At 43.5% G+C, this 17055-nt stretch overlaps 1 non-coding gene across 1 annotated transcript; it reads left to right on the top strand.

The window, feature by feature from the left end:
* Nucleotides 1–16711: 16711 nt before the first annotated feature.
* LOC118760125 (U6 spliceosomal RNA) lies at nucleotides 16712–16818 on the top strand. The gene has a single exon (XR_004996594.2). It is a non-coding gene; the product is annotated as a U6 spliceosomal RNA (small nuclear RNA).
* Nucleotides 16819–17055: the final 237 nt, after the last annotated feature.

The raw sequence follows: 17055 nt of genomic DNA, 5'->3' as shown, positions 1-17055 counted from the left end.
GATGCATGAACACTCGGAGCAAAGTCCTGGGCTGCACGCTGCCACGGCGGCCACTCGCCCTGCACAGCAGACAGCAGGGCACACGTTCCTCGAGCTCTCTCTCCTGTACATCAGGCCAGTGAACACAAACCAATAAAACCAAAGTAAACAGCTGACTGGTCACATAAAAGTTCATCTCAGGATCCTAAAATAAGGATCAACAAATTTATAACTACATTTCCATTTAACATTAATATAGTATGGCAAGCAGATCTGTGTGTCAGGCTCCAGAAAGAGGCCCTTTCCATCTGGTGCTCTGCTTGGCATAAAGCGTGACCCAGCAGGCAGAGTGGGTCATGGGCTCCGGGGACAATGGTAGATTGCCCTGCCGTGTGCTGTAGCCAACAGAACCTCACAGAAGGATGGGCACAAATGTTTAGACGTGTCTGCAGATCAGTTTGGGTGTTCCTGCTTTCGGCCACAAGAACTGCTGCAAGGACCATGGACGATTACAAAGCAGGTCGGACCCCAACAGCAGCTGCACACGAGCCGCCCCGTTGTCCCAGACTGCAGCTACCTGGGGAATGAGCTGTGTGATCATAAATGAGCAATACAGTGTGACATTTTCTGTGAGTTACACAGCCTGGTGGTGCTGACAGCTGATTAACACAGCATACACACTGACCTTAACTCCAGAATTCTCCTACAACGTATGATTTCTTTCATACTTAGGGAGTTAGCCATTAGTAATAAATTACTTATCTCTGCATGTTTGTATTACGTTATAGCTTCAGTTTTAAAAATTGTGTACCTTGCCAAGTCTCAGGGGCTAAAGTCCTCGCCTTGCTTCTGCTGGGATCCATACAGGCACCAGATCCCGGCTGCTCCACTTCCCATCCAGCTCCCTGCTTGTGGCCTGGGAAAGCAGCAGAGGACGGTCCAGAGCCTTGGGACCCTGCACCCGTGTGGAGAACCATGTGCTTCCTGGATCCTGGCTTCGGATCAGCTCAGCTCTAGTCATTGTAGCCACTTGGGGAGTGAACCAGTGGATGGAAGACCTTACTCTGTGTGTCTTCTCTCCATAAATCTGCCTTTCCAATAAAAGTAAATAAATCTTTAAAAAAAATTGCTAACTTTGTAAAATGGAGTTTTAAAATAAGTGATCTTTTTTTTTCCCCAGCCACAGCACCTGAGTGTCAGGCGGGTTTGCTGTCAGGTTGGTTAAACTAAGTAATCTTTTACCCATTAGTAATATAACAGGTAAGATCTACAGGTATGTATTATGGGGATGGCAAGAAATATAGAAACCATGATGTTGCTATGCAAATATAATCAGGTTCCAATACACATCTTGATGAAAGCAAATTAAACACTAATTTGACATTTTCTTTTGGCTAATTAGTAAAATTATGTTTCACATTAAATGAAATAGCGTTTGTCAAAGGGCTTTAGCACAGCTGCAACAATGTAATTCGAGTTTCCTCGCCACACTCTCCCATTTCCAAAGATCCAGTCCTAATTTTTGTGGTTTTGGATCCCAGGCAGACAATGTCACCTTTCTTGGGGTATTCTTTCTTATGAAATCCTAAGATGCATGCAGGGAAAGCCCTGGACCCATGCAGGAACTTCATGACGCTACTCCTTCAACCTATGTTTACTGGCCTGGGGGAAAACCCTATACTTGGCTATTAGGATAAATATTAAGAAGAATGCTTATACATAGCAGTGACTCTCTCTAAGGAAACAGAACTCAATTTTAACTTCTCACTGGGGATAACAGTGGGAAGTTAGCACTTTTCCTAGTAGAATGCTAACTTACCAGACACAGTTTACAAACACAAGAGAACGCCCGGTGGAAGGGAACTGTCCCTCCCATTGGCCACTCTCTGCCGCTTACAAGAGTTCACTGAAGCAGAAACAAGATGAAAAATGACGCACAAACCAGAAAATAACATTCACTAAGAAATGAGCAGAGGCCTGCAGCCTTCATGAGAGAAGCAACAGAGGCACATGGTGGACACCACATCCCATGTGCCCGAGATAGCAAAGACGCACAGGCGACGGTGAGAATGGCCACCGGCCAGGAGAAACACCAGCAAGAGACAGTGCAAGGTTCATCCAGTGTGTGTCCTGGGCCGCGAGCAGCGCCTGGGAACCCTTCCTTGTGCTTCCACGTCTCTGTAAGTCCACTTTCACAGAAGTTGATATATCAGATGTTTTGCTACATAAACCTAGACTGGCAGTGAACTCCTACATAAGCTGGGAGTGAAGTGCACAAGGGAGGAACTCCTCATTGGTAGCTGCATCCTTGCCTACTGTTGCTGCTCCAACTGTGACTGAGCCAGGTCTTACAGGTGCGAACCTCAGAGATCCACAATGAGTTTTAAGTTTTATTTATTCATTTGAGAGAGACAGACGACAGAAGGGAGTGTGGGGAACAAGAGAAAAAAATCAGTCTTTACTCCCCTCATTCACTCCTCACACGGCCTTGACCGGTGAGGCTGCGTCAGGCTGAAGCAGGAGCCAAGAACTCTGACCACCTTCTGGGGATGGCAAGCGCCCAAGTACTGGGGCAATCTTCCACTGTTTCCCTAGGTGCACGTGACAGGAAGCTGGATTAGAAGTGGAGCAGCTGGGCTATGCACTGGCACCAACATGGGATGCTGGCATTGCAGCTGACACCTTTGCCTGCTCCACCACCATGAATCCTAAGGGCCTAAGATTACAGTGTCAGCAAGGTTAGTTCTTCTGGATGCTGGGGGGTGGGGTTGGGGGGGTCTGTTCTTTTCTCCTCCAGCTCCAGGGTCTTCGCTGTCCCCTTTCTCCCACTGCTCTGTCAACTCACTGCCTCCTCTCCCATGCAGAGCATGATCTCATCAGGCTCACCTGGACAACCCAGGATAACCTCCCGCATCAACATCCTTCATTCAATCGCACCTGCAAAATCCCCTTCCCCACGAAGCAGTAGGTATCCGGGATTAGGATGTGGGAGGCCCTGGTGGAAGAGTAAGTGGCGATACTGAGCCTGCCACACTGCCTGAGAAAGAAGCTACACAGAGAGCTGGTTAACTTTGTGTGTCCACTTCAATAGGTCACGAGGCTCCCAGATATTTAACAAAGCATCATTCTTGGTGTGACTCTGGATAGGCCAGCATCTACACCAGCAGTCTGAATGGAGCAGTGTGGACAGGCCTCAGCCAATCTGTAGGAGGCTGCATGTGGCAGAGGACAGTTAGGGAAGAAGGCTCCCTGACTGGTTTTTCTGGAGTTGTTTCAACATCAGTCTTCAGCATTCAGACTACAACTGACACCACCGGCTGTGCCTTCACAGCACACATTCTCAGCTCCCATTAACCTGTAAGCCAATTCTTTAGAATAAAATATTAATGTTTAGATATAAGAAACACAAATAACTATTGGCTATTTCCCTGAAGAACTCTGACCAATACACATGGTAAACAATGAAGGTGGCAGGCCCGGCGTGGTGGCCTAGCAACTGAAGTCCTCGCCTTGAATGCACCGGGATCCTATATGGGTGCCGGTTCTAATCCCGGCAGCCCTACTTCCCATCCAGCTCCCTGCTTGTGACCTGGGAAAGCAGTTGAGGACGGCCCAAGGCCTTGGGACCCTGAACCGACATGGGAGACCCAGAGGAAGTTCCTGGCTCCTGGCTTCGGATCGGCACACCACTGGATGTTGTGGTCGCTTGGGGAGTGAACCACTGGACAGAAGATCTTCCTCTCTGTATATCTGACTTTGCAATAAATCTTTTAAAAAACAAAAAAACAAGAAGCTTCTGTACAGCTAGAGAAACAATCAACAAAGTAAAAAGGCAACCCACAGAATGGGAAAAGATCTTTGCACACGACATAGGTGATAGAGGGCTGATCTCCAGAATATACAAAGAGCTACAAAACAACCAAAATGTCAAAACAAACAAGCCACTCAAGAAATGGGCACGGGAAATGGGCAAACACTTCACAAAGAAACAAACCCAAATGGCAAATAAACATATGAAAAAATGCTCAAGTTCCCTGGCAATAAGGGAAATCCAAATTAAAACATCAATGAGGTACCACCTAACGCCAGTAAGACTGGCCCACATGAATAAAAGCACCAACAACACTTGTTGGCGAGGTTGCGGGGAAAAGGGATCCCTACTCCACTGCTGGTGGGGCTGCAGGCTGGTACAGCCTCTATGGAAATCAGTATGGAGAATATTCAAACAACTCAAATTCAACATACCGTATGATCCAGCAATAGCACTCCTAGGAATATATCCAGAACAATTGTTTTATGAGAAACCAACATGCACTCCTATGCTCATAGCAGCACAATCAGTAATTGCAAAAACATGGAAGCAACCAAAATGCCCATCAACAGAGGATTGGATAAGAAAGCTATGGTTCATCTACTCCATGGAATACTACTCAGCTATTAAAAAAAACAAAATGCAGTTCTTTGTGGCCAAATGGGCCAAACTGGAAACCATAATGCTAAGGGAAATGAGCCAATCACAAAAGGTTAAATACCACATGTTTGCCTTAATTTAAGATGATATGATGTTATGTATAACATGTTATGTTTTGAATGTTATATGTTGTGTATAAACTAAATTGAAGTATAGGTGAGGTGGTCACAGAAGGTGGCTGGGAACTCGCATTTACTTTCAATATGTTGGTTACTCATTACTATGTCAATTAATTCCATAATGATGTAAATTTTTGCTGATGGTATGATGGAGCTTTCAATTGACTGGGATAATACTCTGCTAGCTCTGTCTTCAGACCAGAGAGGGTATACCTAAGAAGACGTTGAACTTGACTGGACAATAAGATGCTGGACTCTATGTTTGGTGTATGCTTGCAATGGGGGAATCTCAACTGAACTTGAGCTGTGGTTATGCAACAAGGTGGAGGAATCCACCATGGTGGGAGGGTTTGGGGAGGGGTGGGAGAACCCAAGTATCTATGTAACTGTGTCACATAATACAATGTAATTAATGAAGTTAAATAATAAAAAAAAAAGAAAATTAAAAAAAAAAAACAAAAAAACAGAATGAGGATTGCTTGGGGAAGCACAGAACAGGAGCAAGCGGACAGCTGCAGGCGATGGGGGATTTCAGCCCCACAACTGTAGGAAGCAGAATTTCGCCCAGAGAGGGAAAGGCAGATCGCCAGGAAGCCAGGAAGCCCCGTCACAGCCTGCACAGAGAACTCAGCCAGGCCAAGCCAACCCAGGAAATGAGAATCAAAACGAGATGGGCATTGTCTTACGCCTCTAGAGGTCTGTTTATTCATTACTCAGAAACAGACAAGCAATACAATCCCAAAGTATCTAAACCTCAAACTATTGTGAACATATTTAAACTATTCCCTTCATATTCGTTACTGTTTATGTGGCTAGCTCTGGGTATGTGCAGATGTAAATGTCAACCACCTAGCTAGATGTGTTCTTTGCTGACAACAGAATACTTGATTTAGGTAACACACGCTGTAGCAATATTTAAGAAAAAGCACACACTCAGTTTCCACACCCAGAGAACACAAGGGCCTACAAGAGATGACTCCATAAGAATATGCTTACGCAAAGTCTCCTGAAATTCAAACACCTGATTTAAAGACAAAAACATGGCCCATACTAAAGATTCCCAGGAACATGTGCTCTCCCAGATGCTGAGACACACCCAATCACCAGGGACACCGAGAGCTGAGCTCCACCTCTGTAGTCGGGCCAGAACCTAGCTTTTTAAAAAAGAAATTTCTCTCTTTTTTCAATGATTGAAGAATATTCCAAGGTTTGTATGTATCTACATATATAAATGCCACATTTTCTTTATCCATTCATCACGTGTGAGACATACAAGTGATTTCCACCCTTCGTGATTATGAATGCTGCTACAATGTACATATAGACAATGTATGTATGACATACAGACATCTGCAAAGGTGCACCTTAAACACACCACGCTAAAAGCCAGAGCTAGAATAACAAAGACTATAGGATCTCATAGTGCACGGAACCCAAGAAAGTCAAACTCACAGAAACGGGGAATGGAACAACAGCTCCCAGGAGCTAGGAGGTGGGAAAAATGAGGAAACGTTACCAAAGGGCACAAATTTTCAGTTATGGGCCCAGCGGTGTGGCCTAGCAGCTAAAGTCCTTGCCTTGAACGCGCCGGGATCCCATATGGACGCCGGTTCTGATCCCGGCAGCTCCACTTCCCATCCAGCTCCCTGCTTGTGGCCTGGGAAAGCAGTCGAGGACAGCCCAAGGCTTTGGGACCCTGAACCCGCGTGGGAGACCTGGAAGAGGTTCCAGGTTCCCGGCTTTGGATCGGCGCGCACCGGCCTGTTGCGCTCACTTGGGGAGTGAATCATTGGACGGAAGATCTTCCTCTCTGTCTCTCCTCCTCTCTGTATATCTGACTTTGTAATAAAATAAATAAATCTTTAAAAAAAAACAAATTTTCAGTTATAACATGAAGTTCTATAGGTACAAGGTACAGCACAGGAAGAGATTATCTTAATTTCACTATGAAAATCATTACACAGTGTATGCATACATCAAATCATCATCTTGTAGATGTTAAACATACACAATGTTCATCAACTAAAAATTTTGACATGAACAATCATAGTAACATAACAACAGCTAGTGAGTAATGAGACAGGCTGGGGCCAGCTCTGTGTCACAGCACATACAGCTGCTGGCATTCCGTACAGGTACCAGTTCACATCCCAGCTGCTCCACTTTCGATCCAACTGCATGCCAGCAGCCTAGGAAAAGCCGTGGACAGTGGTCCAAGTATTTAGACTCCTGCCATCCATGTCTGAGACTCAGAAAAAGCTCATAGCTCCTGGCTTCAGCCTGGCCCAGGCCCGGACATTGCCGCCACCTGTGGACTGGAACAACAAATAGAAAATTGTTCTCTAACTCTTTCAAATAAAACAATCTTTTTTTTTAAATGATTTATTTATTTTTACTACAAAGTCAGATATACAGAGAAGAGGAGAGACAGAGAGGAAGATCTTCCATCCGATGATCCACTCCCCAAGTGAGCCACAATGGCCGGTGCGCGCCGATCCGAAGCCGGGAACCTGGAACCTCTTCCGGGTCTCCCACACAGGTGCAGGGTCCCAAATCTCTGGGCCGTCCTCGACTGCTCTCCCAGGCCACAAGCGGGGAGCTGGATGGGAAGTGGAGCTGCCGGGATCAGAACCGGCGCCCATATGGGATCCCGGGGCGCTCAAGGTGAGGACTTTAGCTGCTAGGCCACGCTGCCGGGCCCATAACTGAAACAATCTTTTAAGAAAGAGAGAGCAGAGGGAGGGAGAGAAGATTAAAGGGAGAGAGAAAAAAGTATAGAGGCTAACATCCCTAAAGTAGAGAGTACTAACAGCCAAAGTGAACCATGGAAAGGAAAAAAACAAGTGCTTCAGTCACACACGCACACCCAAGACACGGGACAGAAGGTGCGAACACTGTGCCCCCCGTGTGTGAACTCAGATCATGGTCATCAGAGCCAAAGCCTCCTTTCCCACTGCCACCCTAAGTTCACAGGCCTTATCCTCTGCACACATATCCACAACGTTTCAGATTTAGAAAGTGTTTGGAAACAACGCACCTAAACTGACATTCCTGGCTTTAACATGTACAATTCAGTTTTCTACCTAAGTTATGGGAAAACAGTTTAAACACTACCATCGTGAGCACAATGGCACATCCAGCTGCTCTGACAAACAGGGAAAGTGCCTTGTTTCCAGCCATCAGGCATCAAGGAGGCCAACTTACAGAGACTAAGGCAGAGCCCTACTGCGGCCTGCCCCAAGCGGAGCCCACTAGGGCTCGGACCTTCCCAGGACCTTTCCCAGGCAGAGCCTCACACAGACCTTCCACTGAGATGATCAGTGAGGAAGAGAGGTCTGGACACAGTAGAGCAGCAAGCAGCTTCCGCAGTCAAGGAGAAGCCCCTGGCCCACCATGGGTCAAAAAAGTCACCAGATGGTGTGAAGACCAGACAAATGCCTCCTGTGGGCTTTCCAGGTCTGTAATGGAAGATTAAGTTGGGTCTGTGCACTAACCCAAAACCACACTTTGCCATTTCTTGCCATTAACAGAAATCAAGAGGGAGCTCCAGGTACACAGCCGGTCTTGCCCCAAGCAGCCTTGCCACCACCCTTGCTTTGATTCAATGACCACGGGTCTTATGGACTTTAGCCTTGCTCCACAGCTCCAGATGTCTAGGGCCATTCCCTCCATCTCCCCTGAGCTCCCATAAGGCCCTGATGCGTCTTTTCCCCCTGCTGTCTTGCCTGAAACTCCTCTCCTTGACCTTTGGAGTCCATCATCAATCCACGGCCAGCACAACCACAAACACCCCCATGTCTTCGCTCACTCCGGGAAGCCACCCCACCTGCCCAGGGGAAGGAGGGTTTTCTAACTCCAGGCATGGGAGCAAGACGACACGCCCCTGTGGCTCGCTGCTGCTTTACATCCATGGCTTCATGTATCACCCCTGTCCCTCAGGGCTGCTCCATCTGCAGTCCATCCTCCAGGGGATTCACCATTGTTTCTCAAAGACTTCCAGTGCTGGATCAATGTCCTCCTCTCCACGGCTTTTCCTTTCATAATTTGTTTTGGAGTTTCAACACACACACCTACATCAATGATGCCTCAAATTCCAAGCCTCTGAGTTCCTTGCCCTCTTCTCCTTTCTCTTCATCAAAGCATTAGCCATCCGCTCCCCAAGGTCATACTGCAGACCCCATCAGTATAATCATGACCATTCTGTAACCAGTTTCACAGGTCCTATGTGGGACAGCCACCTGCTGTTCTCACCCCTTGGTGGCCAACCCCACAAGGCCTCTATTCCTTTCCTATCTGGAAGTCCCCTCCCCATTTTTCTAGCTTTACTTCCTCTATGACCAGTCATGACACTTCTTCCTGCTAGGGGTACAGCTTTGCTATTCTCCCCCAACATCCTACACACGTGGCAAATCTCTAACTCTGATTAATGTAGCCTTTCAACCACCCTGTGCCTGACCCTTGTTGCAGAATGGGCCTGAAGAACAACAAACTCTCCAACTGGACTCCTTTGGAATTCACGCTTTAAAAAGTCAGACTCCTAGTTCTTCCTGGACTTTTCATTTGCTGCTGTCCCAGAAGAAGTTAGGCTTTTTCTCCCTTTTCCCTCCAATTTCTACCCTGACTTTCAGTTGAGGCTCTCACTCTAAACTTCACTGTGAATCCCCCACTGCAGTGTTCAGAAAGCCCCACCGCCATACCGACCCAGGTGCTGGTGCCTGAGTCTGCCCGTCACCGTGGCAGTGTCCTGGCTGCTGCAGAGGGCGGCAGCTACAATGATACCCAGCTCTGGGTTCCTGCTTCAGGAGTGCTCACTCACAGCCCAGCCAAGGTCTGTTTTTCCTGTCCTTCTACTGGCACCATAATACAAACTTCCTAGCTGTAAATTCGCTGTAAATTCCTTGTGCTTAAAATAGTATCCTCTATCTACACCTTAAGCTTGACTAATTCATCAAACAAAAATTAATGACATGTGGGATAAACTCAAATAAGCTTAATAACAAACAAAATGGGACTGGTGTGGTGCCACAGATTAAACTGTTGCTTACGATACCAGGAGCCCAGAGCCACTTCCCATCTTAGGCTGCTCTGTTTCTGATCCAGCTCCCCACAGTGACAGACACAAATATCTGGGTCCCCACCCAGAGGGAGTTCCTGGGTTCTGGCTTCAGTGAGCCTCAAATTGGCTGCTGCAATCATGTGTGCAGTGATCCAGTGGATGGAAGATCAGCCTCTGCCTCTGTCACTCTGCCTTTCAAATGAACAATAACGGTGGGATGCTATTTCAACAGAGGGAAATACCAAGGGAAGGCAGGAAAGCGAAGATGAATATATCCCCACAGAAATACAGGCCAGATCAGCAATAGTAAAATGATAAGCCAACGTCAGGGAAACAGGGTTGCAACCTGGAAGGAAAGCTCACGACAATGACTCACAGGTAAGGACTATATATTTGGAAGACAGTCATACTGGGAAAAGAATACAATGTAAAATTATTCATCAATAACACACCCAATTTCTAAAGGAAAACCTGAAGGCAACTGCTGTGCATCTTGTACACATTCAGCAATTTCAGTGTTCTTAATGCTAGACATTTTTAATAGGTTGCAGTGCTATCTCAGTTTTGATTTTGTGCTTCCCTGATGTATTACTAATATTTATTATTTAGAGCCTGTTTTGTATTCCACATTAATATCTTTTCCATTTTTTAACTTTTTGCAAGTGTTCCATACACAGATTCTTTGTCAGATATGATTTGTAAATACATTACCCCACGCTGTAATTTGTCTTTTTTAATTCTTCTAAAGAAATACCATTCTTTACTTTAATGAACATCAGTTTATTGATTTATTTGATGAAAATTGGTTTATTGATTTTTTTAACTTTTGTTATGATTTTGTGATACAGTTCCATAGGCTCTGGGACTTTGCTTCTTTCCGTCCCCAAACACCCTGCCCCCCCACACACTGAGTTCCCCTATATTATTACTATAGTATAGTTCTTCATAAACAACCATTTGTCCATCATTGCGGGCATGGACAATGGAAGAGTCAAGCATCCTATTGTCAAGATATAGTAAACAGTTTAATTGTGAGTCCATCTTTGATCTGAAAGTAGAGATTTATACTACATTGTATCCTCACATCTAGATATGATAGTCTCAATTACAGTTACTATACATCCCCTTAAATGAAAAGCCACAATACAAAATCAACAGGAAGAAAAAGAGAAATTTACAATGCCATGAAGTTAAATAGCATGCTACTAGATATGACAGTCTCCATTACACAGTTACTGTACATCCCCTTAGATGAAAAGCCACAAAACAGAAACAACAGGAAGAGCAGAAATTAACACCATGAAGTTAAATAACACGCTACCAAATGACTAATGTGTCACTGAAGAAATGAAAGATAAAATCAAGAACCTTCTTGAAGAAAGTGATGCTACTGTATGACCTGAGTCAGTGAAGAATTTAACATAAGGAAAAAATGTTTTGAAGAAATGAAAAAAAATCAAAATCCAAGTGATACAGTTTCCGCTGATCTTTGTTGGTGAGATGTGTCTCCTGCAGGCAGCAAAGAGATGGGTTTTGTTTTTTAATCCAGTCTACTCATCTATGACATTTGATTGATGAGTTTAGGTCATTTGCATTCAGGGTTGATATGAATAGGTGGTAATTTGGTTCTGTCTTTTAGCGATGGGTTGTTTATTGATTTATTCTTCTGGGGTTAGTTTACTGGGATGTTCTTTGCACTTGCCTTTGGTTTTGGTGGGTGCTATTCTTCCTCTCTGTCAAGAGAACATCTTGAAGTATCATTGGTAGGGCAGGTTTGGAAGAGGCAATTTTTTTTTAACTTTTCTTTACCATGGAAGAATTTTATTTCATTTTCAAAGACAAAGCAAAGCTTTAGTGGGTACATTATTCTGGGCCAACAATTTTTTCCTCTTAGAAACCAGAATGTATTGCCCCATTCTCTTCTGGCCTATAGAGTTTCCTGTGAGAGGTCAGTTGTGAATCTGATTTCCATTCCTCTATATGTCAACTGATTTTTTTCATGTGCACATTTAAAGATTTTTTTTCCTTATGTTCAACTGAAGAGAGCTTGATCATCATGTGAAGTGGTGAAGATCACTTTTGATCAACCCTTTTGGGAGTTTTGTGCCACTCCTGGATGTTGTTTCCCAATTCTTTCTCTAGATTAGGGAAATTTTCCATTATTTCATTAAATACATTTTTAAACCCAGCTTCACTTTCTGCACTTTCTGGGACTCCCATAACTTTTTAAAAAAAGATTTATTTATTTTTATTGGAAAGTCAGACACACAGAGAAGAAGAGAGACAGAGAAGAGGATCTTCTATCCATTGATTCACTCCTCAAGTGACCACAATGGCCAAAGCTGAGCCGATCCCAAGCCAGAAGCCAGGAGCTTCTTTCGGGTCTCCCACACAGGTACAGGGTCCCAAGGCTTTTAGGCCATCCTCGACTGCTTTCCCAGGCCACAAGCAGGGAGATGGATGGGAAGCAGGGCTGCCGAGATTAAAAGTGGCATCCATATGGGATCCTGGCACATGCAAGATGAGGACTTTTAGCCACTAGGTTATCATGCTGGGCCCTTCCATAATTCCTGTATTTGGCCTTTTAATAGTGTCCCTTAATTCTTGGATACCTTTCTTAGTTTGACACAGCTCCTCTTTCAGCTTTTTGTTTCGCCATCATGACAGGAATTATCTTCCAATTCTGAGATCTTTCTTCTGCCTCTTTCATTCTATTATTGAGACTTTCCACTGAACTTTTAGTTTGCTCTACTGCATCCTTCATTTCCAATAATTCTGCTTGATTTTGTTTCTGGGTTGTTATTTCCTGTGTGATTCCTTGAACTCCTGTATGTGCTTCTCACTTTTGATAAGAAGCTTTATAGCAAAGTTTCGGATTCTTTATCCCCCATTTTCTTGATGTCTTCCTCAGTTAACTTTGACGTTGGCAAAGGCTTTTTGCTCCTTTGCAGGAGAGTCTGCAGTAATATTCATTGTGCTTTTGTCTCTTCTTTTGCTCTTGGTCATTGTTCTTCTGGTTAGCAGATTCTTCTCTCCTTAGGGCAGGTTTCTAAGCTGTGTCACCCACAGGTCTACTGTACCACTCTCTCCAGTGAGTTTTAGGTTCAAGCTCTTACATTAGGTTTCCACCTCGGACTCCTGGCTCACCACTCTCCACCTCCCCTGATACCGTGCTGAGGCTGCACTGTTGTCTGCATAACCTTTCTCCCACTTCCGGTTTGAGCAGTTCCCAGAATTAGGGAGACACCAGGTATCCTATATAGCTAGGGTGTTGGTGGTGCTGATCTTGCTGGAACCTGTTAGCTGTTAGGTCTGGGGGCCACTCGGACCTATGTTGATCCATAGGATGCTGAAGTCAGTATTATTTTCCCTGTCGGAATAGTGCAATACATTGAGATTGAAGTAAGCTCACTCCCAGCTCAGTGTATGCACAGCTCACTGCTGTCCCACCAGTTTCCAAAGCCTTTGCCACACTGTACAAAATGGTGCCTGATGTGCCACTGGTGGAGTTCTGGATCTGCTGGCTGCTAGATCTGGGATTTACCTGGACCTATTTGGGTAGAACCTACAGGATGCCACATTGGCACAATGCGCTGAGCTAGAAATGAGTTTGCTCCAAGCTCAATGCATGCATAGTCCTATCCAAAGCCTTTGCCACCATAAACAAAATGGCACCCAATACAGCTCTGGTGGGGATTTGGGCTGTGAAATCCACCCTGTTCCTGCACCACCTGTTTGGGGCACACTGCCCTTTCTCTGCTCCTGGTCAAATCACACAAACCAGTAGGACCAGCAGTTCTTTGCTTGGGTTCACCTCCTGAGGTCCAGGTGAACTCCCCTTCCCACCTGGCTGCTGATGTAGCTCTGGCCATCAGTGGAGCTCAGTTTACCACTTGCTGACTGCCACTGGGGCATCCGGTCATGGCAACACTACATAGTTGCGTCTGCTGCTTTCCCATGTTTGCCATCTCCAGGTGCCCCTCTGCCTTCAGCCTGTCTTCTTCCATCTTCTGGGTATGCCCTCTGTTTCACCCTGGCCAATGATTCTCCTTCTGTTTAAATGTGTCCTTACCCTATTCTGTCATCTTGATTCTATCCAGTTTATGATCTTATATGAATTATTTTTCTTCACTTATCCCAATGTCTCATATGTTTTCTTCCTGAATTTTTTTATCATGTTGAACATAATTCAGTCTTTGGTTTATTTAAGTTAATATTTATGCACAACGTACATTAAGCATTGATATATTTACAGAGATATTAAACTGTTCAAGTAATGTATACTTGAAAAAACTGTTCTCTAATGAAAAAAGTAATAAAAGGGTTTACTGTGCTCCAAAAAGAAAAATTACAACATCTCCTAAGAATACTCATATTATTGAGCTTCAAAGACCTGAGAAGCACCAGGTCTGCTATACGTCTGGGTTTTAACATAGCATAGTTTGCCCATTTCACTTCAGCAACACTGAATGCCAAGGAAGCACACCTACAGGGCACTGAGGGAAGGAGGGAAGGAGAAGGGGCTTGACAACCAGATATCCACTCAGGGGGTCATCAAAACAGCAGGAAGAAACACCCACTTTTGCAAAACCTCAGGAATAACATCATTTAAAAGCTCTCCTTAAACAGAAATTCACATCAACTCCTAATAGAGTCAACTAAGAGATGACTGAAAGCGAAGAACACACAAGTGAAGAAAATCTACTGTAAAATAGCAAGTGATACACAGAGCCCTTGCCAAGACACACTCACAATAGCCTTGTTAGTAATGGAAAATTCCTGAAAGTTGAATAACAGTCATAACAACAGACCTAGAAGTCAAACACAAAGGCAATGGCATTGTTTATAGACTATACAACTATATTAAAAACCAAAGGTCACTGAGAAAATACTAAAAGAAACAAGGTATTCAACAGTTAGCTGTATCCAAAATTGAACAGAAAAATTAGTAACCATCTATTTTCTTAAAAAAAGAAAGTGGTACTGTATGGTGTGAGCTTTTAATTAGGGTATCTCAACAGAACTTGAGCTGTGGTTATGCATCAAGGTGAAGGAACTCACCATGGGGGAGGGGTTTGGGGTGAAGGGGGGAGAATCCCAGTACCTATGAAATTGTGTCATGTAATACAATGTAATTAATGAATAAATGAATAGAAAATAAATAAATAAATAAATGAGGTCTCAACTATTGAAAAAAAAAAAAACAAAGTGGTAAATGAATTTTTAATTGGAGGAAAAACTACAAAACATTCCAGAAAAGCTGAATCCCCATAAAAAGAATATAAAACTGTACCACAGGATCTAAAAGTTTTTTCAGACAGAGAAAGATTCACTGGTTTAAAGGTACTGCTTCTCTTTATCCAGCACTATAAAAACAAACACCTCACTGTTTTTTAAAGTTGTATCTGTAGTTTAGCAAAGGAAAGTGAATGACTTCTTAAATAGTAAGACATACTACAGCAACAGTAATAAAAACATTCAACATCAGCACAGAAATAGCCTGAATCAATAAGACAAACTGGGGTCAACTATGTGGAAACTACGCAGTGTTTGCCAATCAGCATGTGGGTGGGGGCTGGGCGGACTGTCCAATGAAGCAGGTGGTGCGTTGACCAGCCATTTGGAAAAGGATAGCGATTTGGAAACTAATTAAATTGAATTTATGCCTCATATCCTGTTACAAAATAAGTTCTGGAAGGATGAAAAACTTTTTTAAAAGTAAATTTTCAAAGAAACTAAAGGATACAATGACAAAGATCATAAATTTAAAATGCCAGGATTTCTTAACATGAAATGAAGTACAGAAAAAATTATGGTTATAGTTGATCACGAGAAAAGTCAAAGTTACACATGAGAAAATACAGCACAAGCAAACTGAAAAAAATAGGCCACTATGGGAAAAGCACAGGCAATACACAGAAAATACAGCACTACAACAGCCCTAGTTTATATTAATCTATTAGCATGTTAATATATTAAAATCAGCTTTTAAAAGACAACAGCAAAAAAGATATATGAATAGACAACTCACAAGAAAGATCATAAGCCAATAAACTTGTGAAAAACAGAAGAAATAATTAAAATTGAAACACGATTGCCAAAGATTAAAGATCAATATTTGAGTGTCTAGAAAAGTATAGCTTAAACTTCATCTGACAGAACAATTCCTAATGCATCTATCAGCAAAATATTTGTTGGTAATCTTATAAAGTTTAAAAGTTAATCATCTTCATTCCAACAAAAACACTATTTAAAGATACAGAAACCTCTCCTTTAGAGATCTGTACCTGTATCTTGTTCAGAGACAAAGAAATTTCGAACCGGATATGACAAATCCTATCCTTGCATGCACCAGGATCCTATGTGGGCGCCAGCTCATGTCCTGGCTGTTCCGTTTCCCATCTAATTCCCTGATTTTGGCCTGGGAACACAGTCAAGGATGGCCCAAAGCCTTGGGACCCTGCACCCACATGGAAGACATGGAAGAAACTCCCAGCTCCTGGCTTTTGATCAGCTTAGCTTTGGCCATTGCAGCCACTTGGGGAGTGAACCAACAAATAGAAGAGCTTTCTCTCTCTTTCTCTCCTTCTCTCTGTAAATCTGCTTTTCCAATAAAAAGAAATAATAAAAGATACAGAAATTTCTTTTTTAAGAAGAAGATGGAGAAGAGAGAAAAGATACGAGGCTGGCTTCGACACAGTGGTTAGGAGAGCAAGGCCTTGGGTCATCCACATTCCATAGCAGAGTGCTTGGCTTTGGGTCCTGGCTCAACTTCTGACTCAGCTTCCTGTTAACACACATAATGGGAGTAGCAAGTGAGAGGTCCTACTGACATGGGACACTCAGATAAGTGTTCTAGCCTCCTGACCCATCGCTGGCTATCGCATACATTTGGGGATCAAATCAGTGGATGGAAAATCTCTGTCTCTCACTGACCCTTTGCCTTTAAAATAAGTAAAAAAATGATGGAAGAAAAAAAAACATGTTTAAAAAGTATAGGAGAAGGGGCACCAGTGCAATGACTCAATGGTTAAATCCTTACTGTGCAAATGCTAGGGCAATTTCATCTTATTAAATATTTGTGCAGTGCTCGCTTCGGCAGCACATATACTAAAATTGTAACAATACAGAGAAGATTAGCAAAAATGTTTGTGCAATGTTTACTACGTTGATAGGAAGCATATATTTCTTTTGAAGTAACTGCATATTTCAAGATAAATGAAAATGCAAGAAAAACAGCATTTCCTCTATATTGGTTTATTTCCTAATTCCTTTTTCTACCAAAGCTGTATCATGAGCAACCAAGCGTACATGTTTCTATTCCCAAGCCAGGCATGGTGTCTCCAGCCTGTCTACCCATCAACTGAAGAGAAAAAGAGCAAAGGGAAGCCCCCATCAAAGCTTTGCCTCCAACACCCAACAGACCAACC

Source organism: Ochotona princeps, chromosome 19 (genome assembly GCF_030435755.1).
Source record: "Ochotona princeps isolate mOchPri1 chromosome 19, mOchPri1.hap1, whole genome shotgun sequence".
Taxonomy (NCBI): Eukaryota; Metazoa; Chordata; class Mammalia; order Lagomorpha; family Ochotonidae; genus Ochotona; species Ochotona princeps.
The sequence above is the reverse complement of the archived record's forward strand: the minus strand, read 5'-3'. Positions and strand labels throughout refer to the sequence as shown.